General features: G+C 37.5%; 1 long non-coding RNA gene across 1 annotated transcript in view; it reads right to left on the reverse strand.

Annotated features, from left to right (window-relative positions):
• The window catches only part of LOC102765632, a 410,044-nt gene that overhangs the window by 193,080 nt on the left and 192,973 nt on the right, over positions 1 to 23,991 (reverse strand). The window contains exon 2 of the long non-coding RNA XR_436084.2: positions 10,759 to 10,947. This is a non-coding gene — a long non-coding RNA (uncharacterized LOC102765632). The remainder of the gene's footprint in view (positions 1 to 10,758; positions 10,948 to 23,991) is intronic.

Raw genomic sequence — 23,991 nt, forward strand, 5'->3', positions numbered from 1 at the left:
CTTGCTCATGGTTTTCCCAATATATCCATTGAGACCTTGCTTTAGAATTATTCTGCTACTTCTCTATGCCCTTTAGTGGCCCCAAGTCTCACGCCCTTGGTATGTAAAATTTAGCTAATTTAGGCATTGCAAGGACACATTCCTGAATATCTTGCTCCAAGGCCTAAGGATTTCAGTATATGAAAGAATATAAATAGAAATAGGTACTCAGATTTTCCTACCTCATTTCTGAAATTATTGCTAATATAATACCTATGGACTAGTTGAGGCTTTGTGTGCAAAAAATCATTTAATCTCATAACAAAGGAGAACGCTTTAATTATCATTCGTATTTTTCTTAGGAGTGTTAAGGACATGTAATCAAAGCTGCGCAGTCTACATCTTTCTAGTTACTATGAAGCCAACTCATCTTTTTGTTTCAGTGTGTTTACTGTAATTTAAGGTCTGACTAATGTGTGTGTTGGGGAGTCGGGGGTGGGGGGCAGGGTTACAGCTGGACCTGTCCGGGAACAATAATGAACATTTGAAGAAAGCAGTCTTCTTTCCGCATATTTTTTTCTAATCAAGATTACTTAAAAAAAAAAGATTACTTTTGATCTTGGGCTTTCCCAGTGCCCTGACCAAAAAGTGAATTGTAACCTTTGTGGGCCAAATAAAATGTGAGGTTGACTACAGGATTAACAAATTAGTGAAGGGCTACAAGACAGTGATGAATCAATTTTCACAACAAAAGCTAAGGTCGAGTATCTTCCCCAATATTGTGGTTGTGTTTAAAATCTGTGATGTAAAATAAAAATGTAAGCACTAAAATCTACTGTGCCGAAATGAAAATCAGCTAAGAACTAGGCTTATGACCTGGGACTTCAAACTTCCTTTTCTGTGAAGTGAAAATAATGAAGTCTACCTCTTCTGATTTCTGGAGAATTGAATGTGTCAACACTCTAGAATCTTCTGGAACAGGGGCTTCATAAACGTTATTCGATATTCTTACTTCCCTTCCCAATTCTTGTTTCTATATGTTGGTTATTGAATGTATAATCACTCTGATTCTCAGTTTCCATATATTGTAAACTATATAATATAAACAGCCCCATAGGATTATGACAGGATATGTGTTAGTTACTAAATGAAATGAATTGGTAACATATCAAGTCCTTTCATCATGCTTGTTTTTATGTAAAATCACACAGGACTTAGGCATTATTCCCCAACGGGGACCTTTTCTCATACAAACTTATTGTTTTGTAAATAGCTGTGAGCCTAAAGAGAGAAAATCTGATAAAGTGTGAGCATGTTCATTTTAATTCTGTTAGAGCATCCATCACTAACCAACAGGTCACGTGACTATAGGTCTAAGTTTACTCCCTGCCATTTCTCTACCACACAGGAAATGTGACACACACAACAAATGGTTTTAGTGCTACAAATTTGGAGTGATCACATTGCTTCTTTGAGTGGCAAAGTTGTTAGTTCTCTGTTATACAAGATGAAATCATAACAGGCTTAGCATGTTAGAGAGTTAATAGATCCATGCATATTGTAACAGGATAAAAATACACTTCTGTACACACACTCAGTACCCTTTACATTTATCTTCTCTTTGAATTATTCAAGTGCTATCCCAACAGCCTTAATGAAACCAGACATAAACTGAATTGCATTCTTTAAAACTGGAACAATCACCCATCAACTTGAATTAAGTCCCTTCACTGTAGATCTGACTGTTGCAATACAGAAGTGCGAAAGCCCATTTTGACCTCCATTTGTTATTTTCATTGGTTCATTCTGTTATAAATTTGATTTGATGTCATTATAATATCCTTAAGTGTACTAAATCTTGCATTAGGAAAAAGACACATGAAGCTTTTAGACTAACTTGTTTTCCAATTCGCTGTCCTGGGCTGTCGGAGTAAGTGGTCTACAAATTTGTGAAGTACTTGTCTGACACTTTAGTGAGGTGAAGCCTTGAAACCTTTTTCCAAGGAGAAAAGAATGGGCATCCACACTGTCCTCCAAATGAGGATATATGAATGACATCTTCGATCACAGTTGGATATGTTATTGCAGGTGTCTGCTTCTCTAATAAGTTATAAGGACAATCGTGACTCAGGTCTGAGGACAACAGCCTCCAGGATTCCAGGATGCCAGCTGCTAGTTAATTCCTACAGTACACACCCAGGCTTTAAAACTGACCTCTAGCCGAAACCGGTTTGGCTCAGTGGATAGAGCGTTGGCTTGCGGACTGAAAGGTCCCAGGTTCGATTCCGGTCAAGGGCATGTACCTGGGTTGCGGGCACATGGGGATGTGCAGGAGGCAGCTGATCGATGTTTCTCTCTCATCGATGTTTCTAACTCTATCTCTCTCCGTCTCTCTCCCTTCCTCTCTGTAAAAAATCAATAAAATATATTTTAAAAAAATTAAAAAAAAAACTGACCTCTATACAAGCATGTGTCAGTGACCACAAGTACTTATATCACCGACATCTATATCTATATCTATACCGTCTATCTCCTACACTAATGAGTAATTAGCAATCACCTGCATTTGAAATGAGAAATGCTTAAATAAATTATTCACTTAGTTAAAAGATTTTCAGAAGTCATTAAAAATAGATATATTCATAAAGGATGTTTAACATGAAAAGCTTACGATGATAAATCGTTTAGTCATAATTCCCTATTCATTTCCACCTTTCCTGGTTCCTATTTTTTATTAATGTCTATATATGCAAGTTTATTTTTGCATAAATGCTTAGGTATAAATCTCATACCCAAAATTGAACCTTTTAAAGGATATAATTCAGTAGTTTTATAGTATATTTACAGAGTTGTGCAATGATCACCAAAAATCAAATTTAGAATATTTCATCACTTCAAAAAGAAACCCCATACCCATTAACACACACTCCTCAATCTCCCTCACCTCCAACTCCTTCAAACCAGTAATCAACTTTTTGTTTCTGTGAATTTTCCTGTTTTGGACACTTTATATAAATTGAATAACTTTATATGTGGTCATTTGTATATATCTTCTTTTATTGCTCATAATGTTTTCCCAGTACACCTATGCTGTAGCAAGTATCAGTACTTTGTTCCTTTTTCATGGCCAAATAACTTTCCATTTTATGATGTACCATATTTAATTTATCCATTCATCAGGTGATAGACATGTGGGCTGTTTTCTCTTTGGGGCTATTATTAATAACACTGCTAATGGTATTCATATGCAAGTTTTTTTACATATATATTTGTCCAATTTTCTTGAGTATATGCCTACCAACAGAATTTCTGGATCATGTGGTAACTCTACATTTAACATCTTTAGAAACTACCAAGCAGCTTCACAAAGTGTCTGCTCTATTTCACAATCCCACCATGTGTATAATTTTAAAACACACACACACACACACACACACACACACACATTACCTTAGGCTACCTAATTTTGAAATATTGTAACTATATTGCTACATGAATTTTTATTTCTTAAAGAGCAAATGTTTAAGGCCAGTGGTCAGCAAACTCATTAGTCAACAGAGCCAAATATCAACAGTGCAATGATTGAAATTTATTTTGAGAGCCAAATTTTTTAAACTTAAACTATATAGGTAGGTACATTGTTATTAACTTGATTAGGGTCCTCCTAAGGCTAAGGGAGAGCCACACTCAAGGGGCCAAAGAGCCGCATGTGGCTCACGAGCCCCAGTTTGCCAACCCCAGGTCTAAGCTATAGCATTGCCCTTTTATTGCAGCGAGATTTAGCCCTTGCAACTCTTCTTTTAAAAATATTATTTTTACCTATTGCCATTGCAAGTTTAAGCAAAACTAGAGACCAGAGAGAAAATGAAACATCACAGGGAATACAGGACACCAAGAACATAGAGTAGTAAAGGTGCATAAGTAAAATTGCCCCTAAGCAGTCAACAATAACTTTGCATGTTTATACCAAAGAGAAAAAAAAAATGGCACTGAGATAAATGACTTTGAGATCAATAAAAGTCCCAAATTAGGAGTTTGAAAATAAGCATGAAAATAAAAATGATTTTTCTTTAAATACATTTAAAGCCAAAAGAGGTAGGTGAAAATTGAAGATATATTTTAGTAAATGCCAGTTCTTCTAATAGCCCAATGTGTGAAAATCCAGCTGTTCTTTCCTGCTTCGTACATTAGCAGTAATAACGGTAAAGACGCCGCCTTCCTTATTTGCTGACAGTTGTGTTGATGATGCAGGAGGCAAAATAGCATTTCTCTTCTGGGCAACGGTAATTATGGACTGCTGACAGGAGTTCAAAAATAAATCCCGATCCTTCAGTCAATGCCCTGCATCAAGATACTAGGAAAGACTCAGAATGCACTGACTAGCATGAGAGAAGTGTAAAGTTTGCATGCTGCCTCTTCTTTTTCAATAAGTAAAAAGATTCATGGTAGATTTAAAAACCAATAATAATAGTTTATATCAAAATAACAATTTAGAGACCTACCTTTCCTCTATCTATCTATCTAAATTTGCATTACTCATCTGATTCTTTGAAGCAAAAAGAAAATGTAACCTTTTACCTCTTTTTCAGAAGATATGGCTGAAGGTCTGAGAGATAGGGAGACACGGGTTGTAAGTGGAAGAATAAGATTTTTATTCCAGGTTTATGTCTCTTCATTAAATACTACAACATTCTTATTTTCAGAGCAAATTTTTCACCACAGTTCTGCAATTTCAGGTTATTTATATGGATTAGGAGCTAACATTTTTGAAGGTTGAGCCACTTGGTAAACCATACAGTTATTTATTTAGGCAGTGCACATTTCCTGTTAGAAATTAATCAATGCCACAAACCTAAAATATTCAGAAAGCTTGAATTTTTTAATGTCGGAGTTTCGCAACAATCTGGTATCTATTGTCAAAAATCTAAGGGAGATTTAATAAGTATTTATTAACCTCAACTACAGGTTTTAAAGCAGCATTTAAGGTAAGTATTATGGTCCACTCTTTTTTGAAAAGGAAGAAACTATGAGTAATGAAGCTTAGGCAACTTGCCCAAGGTCAAATAACCAAAAGAAGGAATGTTTATATTTTGAATGAAAGTAAATTTGACCTCAAAGTCCTACTCTTTTATAATGCTAGCTTGAAAAGTGTATTTAATGTTTAAAAATGTGCTGGTCCTCTGAACCAGAAATTTCACATCTAGGACTGTATTCTAAGAGGAAACTTGAGGTATACACATGATTTAGAATCTTTATGTCAAAGTTATTTATAGTTGTCAAAAAATAGATCTAGCCTCCTGACTAAATACAAGAGCTCAGTTAAATTGTTTGTGTTACATCCACATTATGGAATAGTATGCAACCTTTAAAGATGCTGTAATAGGAAATTATTTGTTTGAGAAACAATATTGCAACATATAACCGTCCTGATGAACTCTACTTAAGCTTCAAAATTTAGTTGAACATTAGTTCTTCTGTGCTGTGTTTCCTCATCCTCTTTCTCATTCCAAATAAAACTGAGTGGCTCTCCTACATGTAGGTCTACATGTATGACATATGGCAGTGTGTTTAGTTATTAGGACATCTATCTCCCCTTATAGGCTGTGATTTTCTCAAGGTCAGAGAACAAACTTTAGTCACCTCTATTCCACACTCATCCAATAACACACTAGTTCATAGTTGAGGAGCTATTCAATAAAAGTCCACAGAAAGAATAGATGAACAATTCTTTAGCAGTGTATTCAAACTATTTCATGTTAAGGATAACATAGAAAATTAGATTTCTATGGCTTATGGGGAAAATTGTCATGGTTTCACACTATGAGATAAGAAAGAACCCAGAGTTTTAGCTACCTTTAACCTTACCTTACTGCTCCCAGAACAAAAAGGGATAATGGTCTGGACACACCTGAAACCCATTCACTTCACAATATGGTCTGAGTTATGGAGGGTTTTTAATGTGAAATCTACACATATCTATATATATTCTATATCTCCTCTAAAATTATCTTCAATTTTTTCTTGAAAATTCACACACACACATATATATATAAGGGTTCAGTCCCTTGGCCTGGCAGGTGATCAAAGTCTTAGTGTCTGGAATGGATGGGCAGGTCCCAGCTGACCTCTGGGCTCTGGGCAGCACCTGGGAATCTAGGCCCCTGCGAGGCCCCCTCTGCCTGAGTCACAGCACCCGAGTCCCCCGTGGAGATGTGGTGAGTGTAACCAGATGCCCTGGGACACAAGTAGCCCGACCAGCCTCTGTGGTCCCGATGGCTGCAGGCCCGGCTCACTGGGAAGAGGCCATGCAGGTGTGGAGCAGGCTCCTCACAGGCGCCTGTTACCTGAGCGCAGGGACTTCCCTGGCAGGCAAGCCTTTGTGTTCCATGGGAGAGGAGCAGGGGGAGTGAGGGTGAGCTTGGTGGACAACCAGCATTCTCACCGCACCTCCATCCCCATCACCCCACCCTCAGGTAGCTAGCAAGAGGGGGCCCATTACATCACCAATGCTCACCATGTTCTGTGCTGCCCCCTAGTGGTTAGCACATGTCATAGCGAGTGGTCAAATTCCCAGTCTCCCATTTGAGCTCCCAGTCTCCCTGTTGAACTCCTAGTATCTTGGTCTAATGACTCGAGGGGACAATTTGTATATTAGGCTTTTATTATATAGAATATTTTTTAAGAAAGAGTCCTTTATTCCTTTAGCTTTTGACTCAAAAGAGCCAGTAGGTATAAAAAATTTAAACTAGGATGATAGACTCTACATGGTATTCATTATATTATTTTGTCCAAATGTCATCTTAACTCTATGTAGTTATTTCATTTATTAAGTTAAGCACTTTGTTTTTGTTTTCATTTGAGAGTAGGGTGAGCTGACTTTTAATAATACCCACTAAAATGCAGTTAATGAGAAGCTTTGTTCATTATTTTTTTTCTGTAGATATTCTAGTACAGCTGAAACACTTATAACAAGATTACAAAAATCCCACTGGTAATTAGAAAAGAGAGTTGCTTTTTGGAGTTCAGTGGAGATGACGATTCCTTTCACCCTTGGAATCTGTATGGTCAGTATTTTCAAATTATCTAAGAAAAGTCAGAGAGTAGGTCATTTGGAAGAAACTCAAATGGATAAAAGCCAGGAAAAGAGGGGAAAACAGCACTGAAGAAAGTTTATAGCATCAAACTCAGAAGACTGCCTTCAATTAATCTTCACACTTTCTTTAAATGCAGTTAGGTGTTTATGTGTATTTTGACATAAAGTTGTAGATATATTTAGAACTGCTACATTTTTCATGGCCTAAAGGAGTTTCTATTCATTTGCCATGCTCCTGCTGCCGAGCAGAACTATTGCATGCTGGGGCTTAATATCCTGCCTACAACCGTAGACTGGAAATGTTGACAAGGAAAACATCAGGTGTTTATTCTGCTCCTTCCAAATGCTGCTAAATTGGGATTGTATGTAGAGTTGGGTGACTTGAAGTTTTAGAGGTGCAGTCAGAGAGTGTTTCTCATCTGCCACCATTGCCAGAATTGGGCTAGTCCCAGTTTAAACATATACAACACAGGAAGGCAGGACATTTAAGGAGTCAAGGGCATTTCAAGGCTAGGAAACCCAATTTCAGTAAGACATAACAGGCACTATGTATATATATTTTGGTGTGTTATGACCTGGATTTCCATTAAGAGGCAACTGGAGAGTCTTAAAGACTCTTTATAAAATGTTGAAACACTGGAGCCAAAATCAGGGATCATGGTATTCCTGACTTGCATAAGTTTCCTGGAGAAAGTGATGGTTTATGCAGTAGGACGTGAACATAACAGTGATGATAATATTTATTGAGTGCTTACTTTGTATCGGGCACTGACTCTACAACAGGGGTGGGCAAACTTTTTGACTCGAGGGATACAATGGATTCTTAAACTGGACCAGAGGGCAGGAACAAAAGCATGGATGGAGTGTTTGTGTGAACTAATATAAATTCAAAGTAAACATCATTACATAAAAGGGTATGGTCTTTTTTTCAATAGTTTTATTCATTTCAAATGGGCCGGATCCGGCCCGTGGGCTGTAGTTTGCCCATGGCTGCTCTACAAGCTTTACATGCACTATCTCACTAATTCTTCACAACAAAATTATAAGGTCAGTACTGTTATTTTCTTTCTGTCAATGGGAAAAACAAGTCCCAGAAAGATGAAGTAACCTTTTCAAGGGCACACAACTAGCCAATAAGGCTTCACCTTCTTAAATAATCCTTATATAATAAAAGAGAAACATGTAAATTGACCATCCCTCCACTACACTCAGCAGCCGGTCAGAAGTGACTATGCAAATTAACCCAACAAAGATGGTGGGTTAATTTGCATACACAGGCACCAGGCACAGAGCAGAGCAGAAGAGCTGAAGGCTTGGGGGGAACATGGCTCCCTCGGTTGCTCCCCGCAAGCAGCCATTGGAGAGCAGAGTGGGAGTGCCACTGGCCTGGGGAGATGTGGCTCCCTAAGTCACTCCCAGTGGAAGTGGAAGCGCAGAGTGCAGAGAGCACTAGGAATGCTGGGAATCGTAGTTCTGGTGGCAGACAGATCTCCTAGACACTAGAGCCACCGTGGGCAAACTATGGCCGGCGGGCTGGATCTGGCCCGTTCGGCTGTTCTATCCAGCCCACGGAGCTGAAAGAGTGGAGGGTTCTCTTGCTCTCCCCTCCGCTCCTTCATCAGCAGCAGTGTTAACATGTATTAGTTCACACACACACTCCATCCATGCTTTTGTTCCGGCCCTCCGATAGAAACTCCCAGATTGGAGAGGGTGCAGGTCAGGCTGAGGAACCCCCACATCCCCCAGTGCACGAATGGTCAGCACCGGGCCTCTTATCTTTAATATATAAAAGCTAAGTGACCATCCAACTGGCCAGTACATATCACACACACTGACCACCAGGGGACAGATGCTCAAAGCAGGACCTGCCAGGTGATGCATCCAGAACCAGAGAGGAGGGAATCTGATTCCTTTCAATGAGCATGAATCCCTGCACCTGGCCACTAGTATAATAGAACTGCTTATAAAAGAGAGCTGTGCAAGCAGAGATTTATTTGGTCCCTACTATTTAAAATTATCTTTTTATTTATTATGGTTATTGTGGGGAGACAATTATATATCCAAAACAGTGCCTGATCAATGGATATGAATATATTTTTATAATCATTAACTACTCTTGCCATTTATACACACACTTATATATATATAAATATCAGAGTGTCTAGGAAAAAATACATATAAATATATATATTATAAATATTGATGCTTCTCATTGAAAACCAAGTGTTTTGGATATAGTAAAATAAGGGCAAATGATATTTTTTCCCATCTTATTATATTCATACATAAGTAATTCTTAGTATAAAAATCATTATTCTTTTCCCTCTAATGTAATAAACATAACCAAAACCTTAATATTACAAGAAAATTTAATTGATTTCATAATTAATTTTCAAAGCAAAAGAGTCATTCATTACTTATTTGAACAATAAATATTCACTGAGCAACAACTTTGCTTTATCTAATATCTATGGATGGTATATATACAGCAATCAACAAAAGAGATCAAACCTCATGAACCTTATATTTGGTGATAAAGACATTATAGTATTAAATTACTAATAGTTTCTATTAGTTCATAGACATTTTATATTTATAAAGTTTATGAATTTATAAAATAAAATGAGAAGTATTAGAAAAAATGAAATGAGACATTGTGACATAAACAAATAGAATTCAAGATAAATAATCCAACTGACACAGAAACAAGTTCCTAACCCCATTAGTACTAGTTTACAACCTCCTGCAAATACGCATACATAGCACAGAAGCCACAAACTCTGCTTTTGGACTTAGTTTTTCTTCTAAGGAACCCTACCTCTTAGTATCTCCCCATTGTCTACCCCCAAACACACAACCCAGTGAATAAACTTATCAATTCTATGTTCAACAACACATCCTCTTTAGATGGCTACTGAAGCATAAAGCACCAAAATGGTGAGTTATAGGGATTAGAAACAGGTGAATAGTACATAAGTATTTCAAATGGTCAACTAGGAACCACAAGACAATATTGTATGATAGGAAAAGTAGGTACTGCAGACTATAAATGCTACTTAGAATGCACATATTAATAATTATATCAAGTTGTTACTGCAAAAAATTTAACACTAGAAAGATTCCAGCATCAATTTGCAGTACATAAATCAAGTTTTGACTGCTTAATGGCTAGGTGATAGGCAAGGATTAATTTGCCTAATCTGGATACCCAGTAGGGTGGCTTCCCAGAGAGACAGTTACTACTTCCCTATCCCTCAAAGAACATGATTTTTTGGCTATTAAAACCCAGAAGATATGGAAACAGCCAACAACCGAGTACTGAAGGCAGACACCCTAGTAGAATGCTGATGAGACAGAACAGAGATAAAGGTCAAGAATCTGCAACAACATACCTCTATAAAAACAAAGCCCAGGTCCTGGACTCTGATCACAGCTAGGGATGGGCTGGAGATGTCTCAGTCTTAAGTGCTGAGGTTGAAGATCAGGGCTGGAAGCTAGAATTCTGCTACATCACAGAACTGTCACCACAGAGTTTGTACCTCAGCTCTAAGCCATCCTAGAGGAAGGGCTGGTTTAACCCGAACCATGTTGCTTATTAGTCCAACAGCTCAAGACTCGGGATCCTCTCAAGTCTTATATCTTGCTCACCAATTCACTGGGCAATTACCATTAAGAAGATTGCTCACCTGCTATTGCTCTGACTCTGTAAGTTTCCCCCTCAATGTCAGGCTGGTCCCAGCTGGTGTGCGTGCTTTCAGGTCATTCACTCTTGATTACTTAACATTAGATGATCTCCGACAAAGTATTAATTCTCTGTGAGCCTCAGTAGCCTCTTCATCAAATAGGGATAATGACAGTAAACACTTCATTGGTTTCTGTGAAGATTAAATGAGATAATCTAGGTCAAGTGTTTGTCACAGTACCTGCACATTGTGAAACACTTAAAAACACTAAGTATTACTAAAACTTAAGATTTAAGTCCAGGGTATTTTTTAGTACAAATAGAGAGATTTTTATCACATCTCAAAAGAAACTAAGAAATATACTGGAGGGTTTTCATTAAGAGGCATAGAGAGCCCTTACTCTATAGTCTGTGGCTCCATTGTTGATGTGATAGGAATTATTTGAAGACTTAGTCAGTCTGGGTTTCAGATCAAAGAGAAGAGTGATTTACCATAGAGAAGCGAGTTAGATTTCAGCTGGGAAATAGACTTCTAATTAGTGTCATCTGTTTGCACCTCTCAAGATGGAACCTAACGGAGGAGTGGTGTGAGAAAAAGAAAACCCAACCAGGGGTGAGCAAACTTTTTGACTCGAGGGCCACAATGGGCTCTTAAACTGGACCGGAAGGCCGGAACAAAAGCATGGATGGAGTGTTTGTGTGAACTAATATAAATTCAAAGTAACCATCATTACATAAAAGGGTACGGTCTTTTTTTTTAACATCCATCCATTCATTCATTCATTCCTCTACGCATTACTTCCTTCAGTTAAGTATTGCAATACCCTGTACTAAGCACCATGATGACATAAAAAGACCAAGCTAATATGAGAAGATTTGGTTTATCAAACTTATCCCCTAATGCCAGTCTCCCAAAAAAGGAGCTAGCCTCTTGAAGATCATGTGGAAGTCAGCTACTGCAAAACTTTTAAGTGATCAATCCTGAGGTATCAGATTCAACCATGTGCAAGTATGTCAAAATTTGGATAAGGCTTTCAAACCAGCACATGTATCCTGTCAGAAAAGAGGCGTTCTCTCAAGGATGGTTGTCAAGTTGGTAGATCAGGACTTAGAGCTGAGACTATGTCATACACATAGTTGGATACCAGTTCTTACTCACGCCAGGGAAGGAATTATTGCTTTCCTAATTAGTTTCTTACAATCTTCCTCGAATCCAATGCTTAGATTTGCTAGATTGCTGTTTGCTGCTCCAAAGTACAATGGGAAAATGGAGAGCATAGATCTCTAGCATTGTGAATGCCTCCAAAAGAATGTTCTTTCGTCAGTCCTACTGTGCACACTTTGACCTAGTTTTCTCAACTCACTTATTACTTGTAAGAAGCTCATTATATAAAAAAGAACAGGGAATCTTAAATATATTGAACTAATTAAATTAAGAGAAAAATATGACATAGAAAAGGTATGTTCCATGTCCAGGGGGAACCATCCATTTCCTCTACTGATAAAGCTCTCTTGGGGATATTGGATATTGATAGAATCCAATCCTATAAATCTGACCACTCCCCTCCCCACAAGTAGAGCCTCTACCATATCCAATTACTTTATCACCTGTACCACTCCTTTTGGGAGGTGAGAGGCAGGTTCTATATCTCCATGGGATTAACTGGCCTTATATCTACATCTCTCACCACATGAGGCCCCAAGGGCCAGTTTTAGTGGGATGATAGAAAGTCTATTTTAGCCTTACAGACAAAGTATCTCTCTTTTTTTTAAATTCAGACATGGATTTAAATCAATTGATTTTGGAAAGATTAAATTCATTCTTGCAATGGCAGTGTACTCATTTATCCATGGCCATAATACCTAACTCATGGATTTTGTGAGGATTAACTGAGATAACATGCCTGACGTATAATAGGTAATCATAATTTTGCTTCTGTGACATAGGAGATGTAAAGACAAGTCTAGACAAAGGCCCTTGAGAGATTTAGGGATGGGGTTGAGTCTTGATATTAAAAACTTTTAATATTTTTTCTGTTACTTTAAATACAGATAACTCAAAGATTGAAGAGACGGTTCAGAAATGAACCTATACTCTGCACTCCGGCCCGTTAGACACAACCATTGAGAACTAAGGGCTTGAGTACTGCAGCCATATCAAAGGAGGGCATTTAATAAATTACTGTGGAAGCCAAACCTCAGTCCATGCCATGCTCCTCAGGAGGACATTGCTCTCTGTGTGTCATTTAAAATGCAATTTTCTTTGAATGGGCTCAGAGCAGTTCTATGATCAGACATGACTGCTTTACTACAGGCACTGGTTTAATGATTTTATGTCATCACAGTAATGGAAACATGGCATTCAACTGTGACTACAGCTTGTATGAGTCTATTCTTGGAAACCTGTTTCTGTAGAGGGCATGAAAATGTGGAGTTTTGGTTCCTGTTTGTTTCCCAAAAGGCTTAGTCAGTAACTCTCACAATTATCAAATAAGTATGGTGATTTGAAGTCTCAAAGATTGTTCACACACAAAACCCTTCTTTAGAGAAGGAGAGTTGGGCCTGAATAAAATTTTTTCATTAGAGGAAACATCCCTCACAGAGCATGTCAATGCCTGAGTCCTCATTCTTGATGGGGAAGAAGCACACCAGCACTAGAAGCGAAAATAACAAAAATTACACATGCTTTCTCAGTGGAGGACATTGCCTCTGATCTTTCACAAACAAATTTGAAGCTAAGAGTCATAAACTCCCTCAATGTCCTGCCCACACATGTAGACAGTTATCACTGACAATGTTCACATTCTATTTCCTTCTAATCTCAGAACAAGTGATTCTCTCTTGCTTAAGGCCAACTCTTCCATCTGTGTTAACGATTCCAACCCCTCCTTTCTCTTCTAGGATCTTGATCCATCAGACTTTTATCTTTGTTTCTATGTTCTCACCTCCCCACTTGCTACTACTGGACCTCTCAGTCTGTAACATGCTAAAATTTTACACACACACACACACACACACTCACACTCACACACACAACTAGCTCCAGTCGCTGACCCATTTTTCTCCACAACCAAACTACTTAAAATAGTTCACATTTGCCGTCTCCCATTTTTAAAACTCCTGTTTTCTCTCTTGCGTCTATAAATAAGTATGTGATTTTTCCTTGCCTCCTTGTTTCTTTCCAACAATGCTGCGAGCATTTCCTTATCTGTCCTTTTCCCTCTTAAACTCGTGGCCAGAGTCTTCTGCTCTCACAAATCTCCCCAAACTGCTCAGCTAAACTTCATCGATGAGACACTAAGAGTTAACTCAATGGTCAATATCAGTGATTTGTACTTTTGGCTACCTCCTTTCCCCTTTTAAAATCTCTCCTCTCCTTTAATATCAGGCTGCTATTGCCTATTCATTTCCAGTTACCATATTTTCTCCAAGTGCTGTGCCATACACATTGCATTGTTAAAAGAACCTCGAAGGTGGGGAATGTTATAATATAGTACATATTTAAAAACTAAGTGAGCAAAGCCTAAGTAAAGTGTATAAATTTACTCAAGTTACATAGTAAGTAAGAGGTACTGGATAAGAAAGCAGTTTTATCAGACACTAATGTATATTTTCAACTTGTTTCCCTAGCCCTACTTTCAAGGGCACAGCAGGCAAACGGCATACAGGTAGTATATCTGGCCTCCTTGTGATGGAGCCTGTGGCCTGGGCTCCCCTCCAAGGTGTCTGAAATGTCAAACTCAACACCAAGGGTCTGTTTCCTAGTTCTGATGACTTGGTGAGATTTAGGGCCTCTAATTATTGATCTCACTTTAAATTGTTTTGTTTTTCCCCTCTCTGGAATCAGAGTCTCCTTCCTTGCTTATTGATTACTCTAGATAAGTATTTTACAAGTAATTCATAATTTAATTGAATTGTAGCAAAAAACGGAATCTTTCTGTATGATCTTAATTACAAATACTCCCAAGAATTCCCCATCTCCTCATCCTAGCTCATGGTGCCACCTTTATTTTTCCCATCATGTCTCTAACTACATATTCTAACATCTAAGAGCTAACTTATTTTTCTCTACTTGACAACTAAATAGAAGTATTTTCAGAGAATCTGTCTTTTCTCCTAATGTCCTCTTGAACAGCCCAGTTTACCTATAAAGTTTCAGGTAACTAAATTTTTGAAATACCCGTTTACTATCTCACCCCCACATTCAGCGGAGAGGCAAATTCCCTCCATTCAGGCTCCTTAGTGCCACCATTATACAGCAACTACTGTCAAACCCCACACCTAGTGACACCAAGAAGCCCTCCAGGATTTTTCACATGCACTATATAATTATTAGCCAAATTGACATCCATGCCTCTAACCATTTTGTTATATTCTAGTTTTCTTTGGCTGCCAGAGTTTTCACCAGTTTGTTTGTTTTTTTAAATAGTGAATTCATGCTCTTTAATCCCATGAATCTTTCCAATGGATTTTTCTTGCCAATAGGATAGAGTCCAAACTAGCAAAGCTGAAACTTAATAATTGAATCTTTGATGACTGTTCCAGATTTATTCTTCACAGGACTCCATACTAACCACTTTGAACTCCAGCTTAGTTAAGCACATCTGTGTGATGGTTCCATGAGTTTGCTCAAGCTATTGCCTCTCTCTGAAATGTTTTCCCCTGGTCCTTCCTTCCCCTTTTCAGCTCAACATCACTTCCTCAAAACTCTCAGGCTTCTCCAGAGGAAGTAGGCATCCTTTGTACCTTTACAATAAACACCTGTCTTTGGTACTTACTATAATCTGAATTCCATTGATATAATAGCATGCCCGCCTTCCACCCTAAGACTGAAATATTTTAAGACAGGGTTTTTCAACCTCAGTGATATTGACATACTGAATTAGCAATTGTTGTGTGGACTGTCCTGCACATTACAGGATATTGAGCAGTGAACCTGACCCCTAACCACTAGATATTAGGAGCACCCAACCCCCACCAGACATGACAACCAAAAATGTCTCCAGATACTGTCATATGTTCAAGTGGGGTGCAGGGGTAGTCATTTCTGGCTGGGAACCATGTTTTTAAGATGGGAACCATGTTTTTAAGATAGGAACCATGTCTCAAAAGTTCTGTGTTTGAAGCCATTGCCTGCAATCCGGACACATTAGTTGACTGAATAAGTGTAGAACACATAATATTGTTTTAGTTACCAACAGACAGTATATGTCCTTGTTCTTTGATATATCTCATTACAACTTATACTTTAAATAACAAAAACATTAAACATTTTACTTGTGAATTATACTTTTGAGTAATTCTCAGAGCTAAAGTTTACATACAATTAGAAGGACATGAGATTAATTGTACACATAGATGCACAGCACAGGGAAAGACCGAATGCCAAATAAGATACACAGTTAAGTAAGAGCAATTAGCAATTTTGTGAATTGGCTGCCTGTTCATATTCGTTTTCCCAAGGCTACTGTTTAGTTAAGTTAGTACTTCTGCCAATTATAAGTGGCTTCATTGAATGAGCTTATGTTTGAATTTCAAAAACTCTGCATTTAACCTGAAGGGAATATAACCTCCTGGAGAACTGTCAAAACAAGTGGCCATGTTTACAATGACTCTTGGAAATAAAGGCTAAATTTTTAAAACTCATTATATTTCTAAACTGCTCTTTCTTTAGACATTTACTTAACAAATGTCTTCAGAAGATCTTTTTGCTCTTACTAGAAGAGATATCATGCAGGCAAATAACCTAAGAAGTAGAATCATTAACACACGAATGTTAATGATTCTCTCTGAATGGCAGGACTAAGGGGTAACATGATTTCTTTAGATATCTCAATATTTTAAATTTATCTTCAATAGCTGTGTATTATTTTACCTTTGTACAAACAATGAACTAAATAGAAGTTTTGTTCTTTCTCTCTACTCAAATTTGAGAACACAGAAAGGCTTTCATTTATTTTATTCACCACATGCATTCTTATTATTCTTGGATATTTGTAATTGCAAATTTTACCTTAGAAATTGAAGATACCGCAAAGAAGAAAAAAGATTATGTGAAATTTTATTTCTATACTTGGCTAGAAGGTTGTACATATGACTTGGTAAGCAACTAAAATTAGGAAACCATAAATTTGAAATTTACCATATTGAAATTGCCATAGTCCCCCACATTAAAATTCATTTCTCACAAAGCACTCACTCATCTATGTACCAATCAAAGTATCTGAAAAATTAATTACAAACTGTTATAATTACTGAAACAAAGTTTGGAATTACGATCTGCTTATCTCGACTAACAAAAATAAATTTTATTTGGCTTTTATATACCATCTTTATTTACTATTGTCAGCTCAGAGTGGTATTGGGGAATCAATTCCCAGTTATGTAAAACTAAAGTAAGTAAAGGGATTGTCAATTGTGCATCCAAATGATGCTCCACTAGGTAAGGAATTGAGATTGTTGCAAGGGAAAAGCCCTCTATTAAGTATGGAAAGCAAGAGAATTCAGAATAGAAAAGCCTATAGAGATAGGGCAGCCTTAATTTACATGTCAGCTATAATATCTGCCTTACTAGACTATTTACTTGGTAACTGGATGACAGTCCTTAAACTAGTTACCGTAGCAACTACTACATGACACATAAGGTTCAGAGAGATAGAATATCTTCTTGCAAAAAACAAAAGCACCTTCAATGTGTCAGAGGAAAATTACCATTTTGAGGAATGCTGATGGTGTGAAGGAAAGGTGTTAGCTCTGACTCACTGTGATTTTTTTTCTCAAATTTCTACATTCTAGCAAAATGTCAACAGAGCTTTCAATATGTTTTTCTCTACTAATTATCACTTCAATGTCTCTTTTTAAAATGTTAATTACCTAAGTATTAGCTTTTGGTTAAAGCTGCTGGAAAGCGTCTCACAAATCAAACTCAACCTACCTTCACAATTTGATTTTCAAAGAAAATCCCTTCAAGGACTCTAGATTATAGTTTAGTTTTTCAAAAATGGTATTTCATGGATCACCAGTATCAATCATTGTGATGTTTTGTTAAAAAGTATGTTATTTGGCCAAACTGGTCTGGCTCAACTGGTTTGGCTCAGTGGATAGAGCATCAGCCTGTGGACTGAAAGGTCCCAGGTTCGATTCCAGTCAAGGGCATGTACTTTGGCTGAGGGCACATCCCCAGTAGGAGGTGTGCAGGAGGCGGCTGGTCGATGTTTCTGTCTCATCGATGTTTCTAACTCTCTATCCCTCTCCCTTCCTCTCTGTAAAAAAATCAATAAAATATATATTTTTTAAAAAGTACGTTATTTGGTTCTGTTACCAGTGGTGAGAGGTCCATGCCCCCACCTGTTCCTTGTGGGAGTGGACTTCTAACAATATCCTGAAAAAGGAAATTTTCTCCACACACTCAGACATAGCCCAATCCAGCATCAGGCTGGCTTAGTGTGTGTTTTCCACTGCAGTCCATCAGCCCATTGCCTGTGGAGTCCGCATGCCTGTGGGCCACACTGACAAATGCAAGACAGCCAAGAGCCACAAGAGAGCAATCTTCTTTGTTTAGGGGATTATATAGCCCCAAATTTTCATGGGCTTGCAGTGGCCCCACACATCTGAACAATAATCTCTCTTCTCAGATTTGACTCACAGGCAAGTAACTTCCCTATGTCACCCCAACTTTACTGGGCATGTGTCTAGCTCCCCTTTGTTGGACTCCTTTCCCAGGTGTTTTTGCAGAGAATGGGTTGGTGGTTCCCTGGGGAGTGTAAAATTGCAGCTTCCTGGTGAAGCTGCTCAAATGACATACCTATAAAGTCTGGCCTTCCTTTTCTCCTTTCCTATTATTTATAATTAGCTAATTTAATGGTTTAAGTCCAAATCCAGACCAACTGAGTCAGCATATTTGAGGGTGAGACATGGAAATGTGTATTTCTATTAATTAAAATACTGTTTTTTTTATGACTTTTATTTTCTTTCCTCTAAGCCAATAAACTTCCTCACCTTGAATATCCCTCCTTAATTCCATGCATATAAATGCCTTTCATGGCTTATGGCTTAGCTCATCTGTCACTCTTTCTCTTAACAAAAGAGCACTTCCCACTAAGAAATTACAAACCACTACTTTTCTACCTCTCTAATTTGGCTAATTTCTACTTTACTTTAAACAGTGTATTAGATGCATTAACATACATATTATGTTCCTCCTCTCTCTTCACATTGCCTATGAATTTCCTGTAGCTTTTGTATATACTTCAGCTAGCGCAGTACTGTTCTAGGGTTTTGACATCTCTTTTTCTGGTTAGGCTCTGCTGAGAATAGAGACAACATCTATCTATACATGTCTGTGTCTAAGTGCCTGAAACACATAGATGCCAACAAATGTTTATTTAATTGACCTGTATCCAATAATAATTAAAATGATATATCAAAAACTTAGGTAAGATTGTTGAGCACTAATTCATTCCAAGTTCAGAGGAGTGTTACTATTAATACCTCTATTTTTACAGATCAGGAGACTCACCCTTGGAGAGGTCAGGCTACCTGCCTTCGATACAACTAATAGGTTATACATCAAGATTTAAAAATTGAGCTGCAATAGCAACCCAAACTTTAGCTACCAGGTGTAGTGCCTCCTTTGCTTAAGGGAACAAAAGCTAATAAAATTGTTATTTTAACTTCTCTTTCGGACATACATTAAAATACAGATATGAAACAGAAATATCATGCCACGACAGTTCAGCCATAACAAATAAAATCAATACCCAGAACTGAATTTCTCCCCATGACTATGTATAATATAAAGATCCAATATTGAGCATAAAAACAAACAAAACGATAGCACTTAACTGTATGATCTTGCAAAACTCATATCTTTTCTCTAAGTCGTTTCCTTAGCTATTCAATAGAAGACTAGAATTGTGTGATCTCAGCCTGTAATGCCATTTACAGAGATAAAATTCTATTTCTCATAATGCCTCTTCCCCATTATATAGATACTAAAGTCCCAATGCACAAAATTTGTGCAAGAGTAGGTCTTCACAGCTATGGCTGCCTGGGTCCCTCCCTCACAACCTGGGGCAGCTGCCTACATCCTTCCCTCACTGCCACAGGTGCAGCCCCAGCTTTGTCCTGGAAGGACATCCAATCTAATTAGCATATTATGCTTTTATTATTATAGAAGATTAGGCTTAGAGAGGTTATTTCCCCTCAACCTTGTGGACCATCCTACAAAAGGTTTTCCTGTCCATCAAAAGACTTCAGGATTTCCCTATTTTACTTAGAGCACTTGTACAATATTGTTAATAGTCCAAGATGACTCACCTATACATCCCATCTCTCTCCTAGTCTCTCATACTCCATTTCAACCACAATGGCTTTGCTTTCAGTGCTTTTAACTCAGGGCCTTTGAACTGATTATCCCCTAGACCTGGAATCTTTCCTCCCAAGTAGAAATAAGGCTTCCTGTCTCACCTACCTCAAATCTCACCATCTTACGTGGACATCCTACATAACACTGCATGTACATATTCTATATTCCATTCCGTTGACTTTATTTTAATTGTTCTCATCATTTAAATTACAATTAGCTTATATAATTTATTTTTTCTTCTTTTCACGATGACATGAGCTCTAACATCATAAGTTTTTTGTGTTTTGTATTTAATACTCCTTTATGTTAATAAAGGGAAGATATTTATTTTAAAAAAGCAAGTGTCAAGGCTTAGACTATAAACATTCACTCCAGCTACAATAGAAAGTCCTTGAACTCAGTCTTTTGTCTGCACAATCAAAAGAGAAAAATGGAAAGCTTGGGTTCTTGTGTATCATGAGATGTGCAGGTTATTCGGCTTCGGATGTCTGAAGGACGTCAGGCAATGACAGCTATCCCCCAGCATTACTGCATCTAATTCTTGATGCCATGCTTTGGGGAAAATAGAAAGAAATCAGAGAAAAGCAGGCAGTCCTTATCACAATGATAACATTCATGAGTATACTAAAATGTAAGAAAAATCCATCAGAAACATACAGCATAAAAACAACAACTGATTACCGAGGGAGTGCTTTCTTTTCTGTAAATATTAAAGAAGAGCAATAAAGAGAAAGAGGCTATTATTCTAATTGTGTAATGGAATACTGTTTTTAAAAGCACTCTGATTTATGTATATATATATGAAAATCTGAACTAAGCAAGACTTTCTTTTCACTTCTGGGGAAAACTAGCCTTAGAAGCCAAAATAAGTTTCTTGAAGCCACTGTTTGGCATAAATGGATTTCTAACTGAGACTAGCAGGGGTCATGGAGGACTCCGCATGGGGAGAATCTCCTAGTGAGTAACTGGGATGAATGGCATTTTGCTTTAATGGGAGAGAGTGTAAGAAATTTTCAGGACGCGCGTGGTACGGTTGCCCCAGGAGAACACTTTCATTAAACTGGGAGGGGAAAACACACCAAAAAAATATTTAAGTCTTTGAGATACCAGTTCCATACATGGAACTTTATTCTCTTTAGATTGGAAATAGTCTGAAAAACATATGCACTGTTCTACAACCATTGGCAGGGAAGCTTAAAGGAGCCACTGTCTTGCTGTGGAGAGCCATGGTCTAGAAGTCATGAGACCTGGTCTTTGCCCAGGTTGTATGATGACTTCGCTTTCCATGCGATGGTAAATTACCATTTGTGTAACTTACGTTTTAAGCTGCTAAATGGGGTCAGTGGTTCTCCCAAGCTTCTTAAAATGTTGAATATCTCTTTAAAATGAGAAAGTGTATGGGAGAATTAATTTTTCCCAAAGTAAAGCATTCTTTAAATTCCTATTTAATTTTTTAGTAGATTTGTGCAGCTACCTAGGAGAAATAAAAACTTCTCAAGGACTCATCTTATTCCAGCGTTCAAATCATCCAAGACATTTTCCCCATAATGATTGATCGATTATAGAAGCAGGTTACACTTTCCAACAAGAGTTGTTGTTAAATGTGACCATGTAACATGCTGAGTGTAGAAAATGCTGATTGAGTTTAAGGATGTGGACAGGTCTACAGTAGATGCCTATGAGAGAGCAGTAAGAAAGCATGAGAGGTATAATACAGGATGGGGCAACAGAAGGTTTACAGTCTTCATAGGGAAAGTAATAAAATAATAAATACAAGAATAAACTGATGTGTTTCACATACTTACAGCTGTAAATCTACTCCCCCCCCCATCCTGTATTCAAAGACTACCAACAAAGCAGTGGGGTGTCGTCAGGAATTTAAGGACCAGAAAAGATGGCAGGATCATCAGTGAAGACAGGACAGAAAAGTTAAGCAGCTCTGGAGCCAACACCTGATTTATCACTCCAGAGGGTGATCATGAAAATGGTGTTGATGGTTGATTAGACTTTTTAGATAGTCATCAGTTTTCTTTGGGGAAGGACTCAGAAAGGTTTGACCCCAACTTTGTTTCTCTCCTTTCTTCCTTCGTCCTGGTTTGTAGAGAGGACTTTTCCTCAGGAAGAAATGGTCCCTGGTTCTCAGTTGTGCTCTGTGTGGCCACAGTCAGTGACAGAGTGAGTGAGACTCTTCAGTTCAAGTAGGAATTCCCCAAGTATTCCAAATGAATACCCCAGCGAACTTCTGTTTTAGTTCTGCTACATTAATGGCACAGTTTCCGAATCATTCTCAGGAGGAGCCATTCTGACTTAACACTCTAAAATGTAGTACTTTGCCTTTTCCAAGCCATCATTTAAGGTTATGGCACTTTTAGGTTGGTACAGTACTAGAATAAAAGTAAAGACACCACCTTGATTTTCTAGTTTTGATTTTTTTCTTTATTCATACCTATAACCTTAGATATTGAATTATTATCTCCAAGGTACAACCACTATTTTAGGCCAAGTCTAAATTTTTCATGCACTTTCTAACATATTTTTTTCTCTTTCCTTTGAAAATGTTCATGAGAGAATCACCCAGGTATATTATACAGGTGTGCACTGAGTCAGCTGAGCAGTCTGTGGGGGAAAGTCCAAGGATTGCAAGAGATATAAAGCACCTATGAAATGAAGAAAAATCTGAAAGGTGAGATACAGCATCTGTTAAGAACTCAGATATCCTGAATACTCATGGGTTAACATAGAGTGAAAAGTAAAATAATAGGAATTACAAGTTATTAAGCATCATATAAGTAATCTTTTAATCATGTACAAGGTGCTAATGCTATATCTATCAATTTATCATATATCTATCATTTATCTGTCATCTATATTTATCTATGTATGTATGTATCTTGTATTTATGTATCTAATTTCTATTACTTTCTTCTTGACCATAAAATCACCTTGGAAGGCAGCACTTTACTATTAGTCCTATTTTATAGATGAAGTATTGGGACACACTGCTGTTATTTAGCATGCCAATTTCAAGTATGGGAGCAAGCTATTCCTGGCATATCCCATGCTATTCTATAAATCTTCAAATACATATTTGTAAAATATCAATGTGTTAAAGTTACTTAATGCTATTTTTCATTACATACACGGCTAAATATCTTAGTTTTTCATATTTACAATACTGAATGAGTTTAATGACCAGTGTTGTGAAAGAACAAAATACAGCCATCTATGTCTTCAGAAAATAAAAGCATATTCTGCCCAAAACTATGACTCTATGCTGGTGTCAAAAAGTGCCCACTTTCAATCATCAAAGTTTATGCTAACTCCCTTTCATGTTCTGCTTAGCTGTGTTTCCTAAACATCCCCGACCCTCTTATCTTTAATTATCCTTTAGCTCGAGATTCAGTGATTCTTTAATATCCTGATACGCAGGCACTTACAAAGCCACTCACTATAAAAGACGGAAATAAAAACATCTCTCTTTATAATTATTTAGTCATTTTATTCCTTTTAAGGGTTTCCACATCCATTATCTTGTTTAAGGTAAAAGAGAAAGCACTGGATAGAAACACATTTCAGTAAAGGTTTAAGCATTGGAATAGAAACACATTTCTATTGGAATAGAAACACATTTCAGTAAAGATTTTCACCTTGTTTTAGTTCAAGTTAAAGGATAATATCATAGGCATAACCGCCATTTGCAGCAGACAGTCTCACTATCAATATTTTTTCTTCCTCAATTCTAAGAAGTATAATTTTTAGCAAGGGCCTATGCTGCCCAAGTAAATGCTACCCCCTCACACACACACCCCCCCCCCGCCACCGCACCTCACTCCTTGCTATGTGTGGCTATATGACTAAGTTATCAGATGC

The sequence above is a fragment of the Myotis davidii genome, unplaced genomic scaffold (assembly GCF_000327345.1).
Source record: "Myotis davidii unplaced genomic scaffold, ASM32734v1 scaffold265, whole genome shotgun sequence".
In the NCBI taxonomy this organism is placed as follows: Eukaryota; Metazoa; Chordata; class Mammalia; order Chiroptera; family Vespertilionidae; genus Myotis; species Myotis davidii.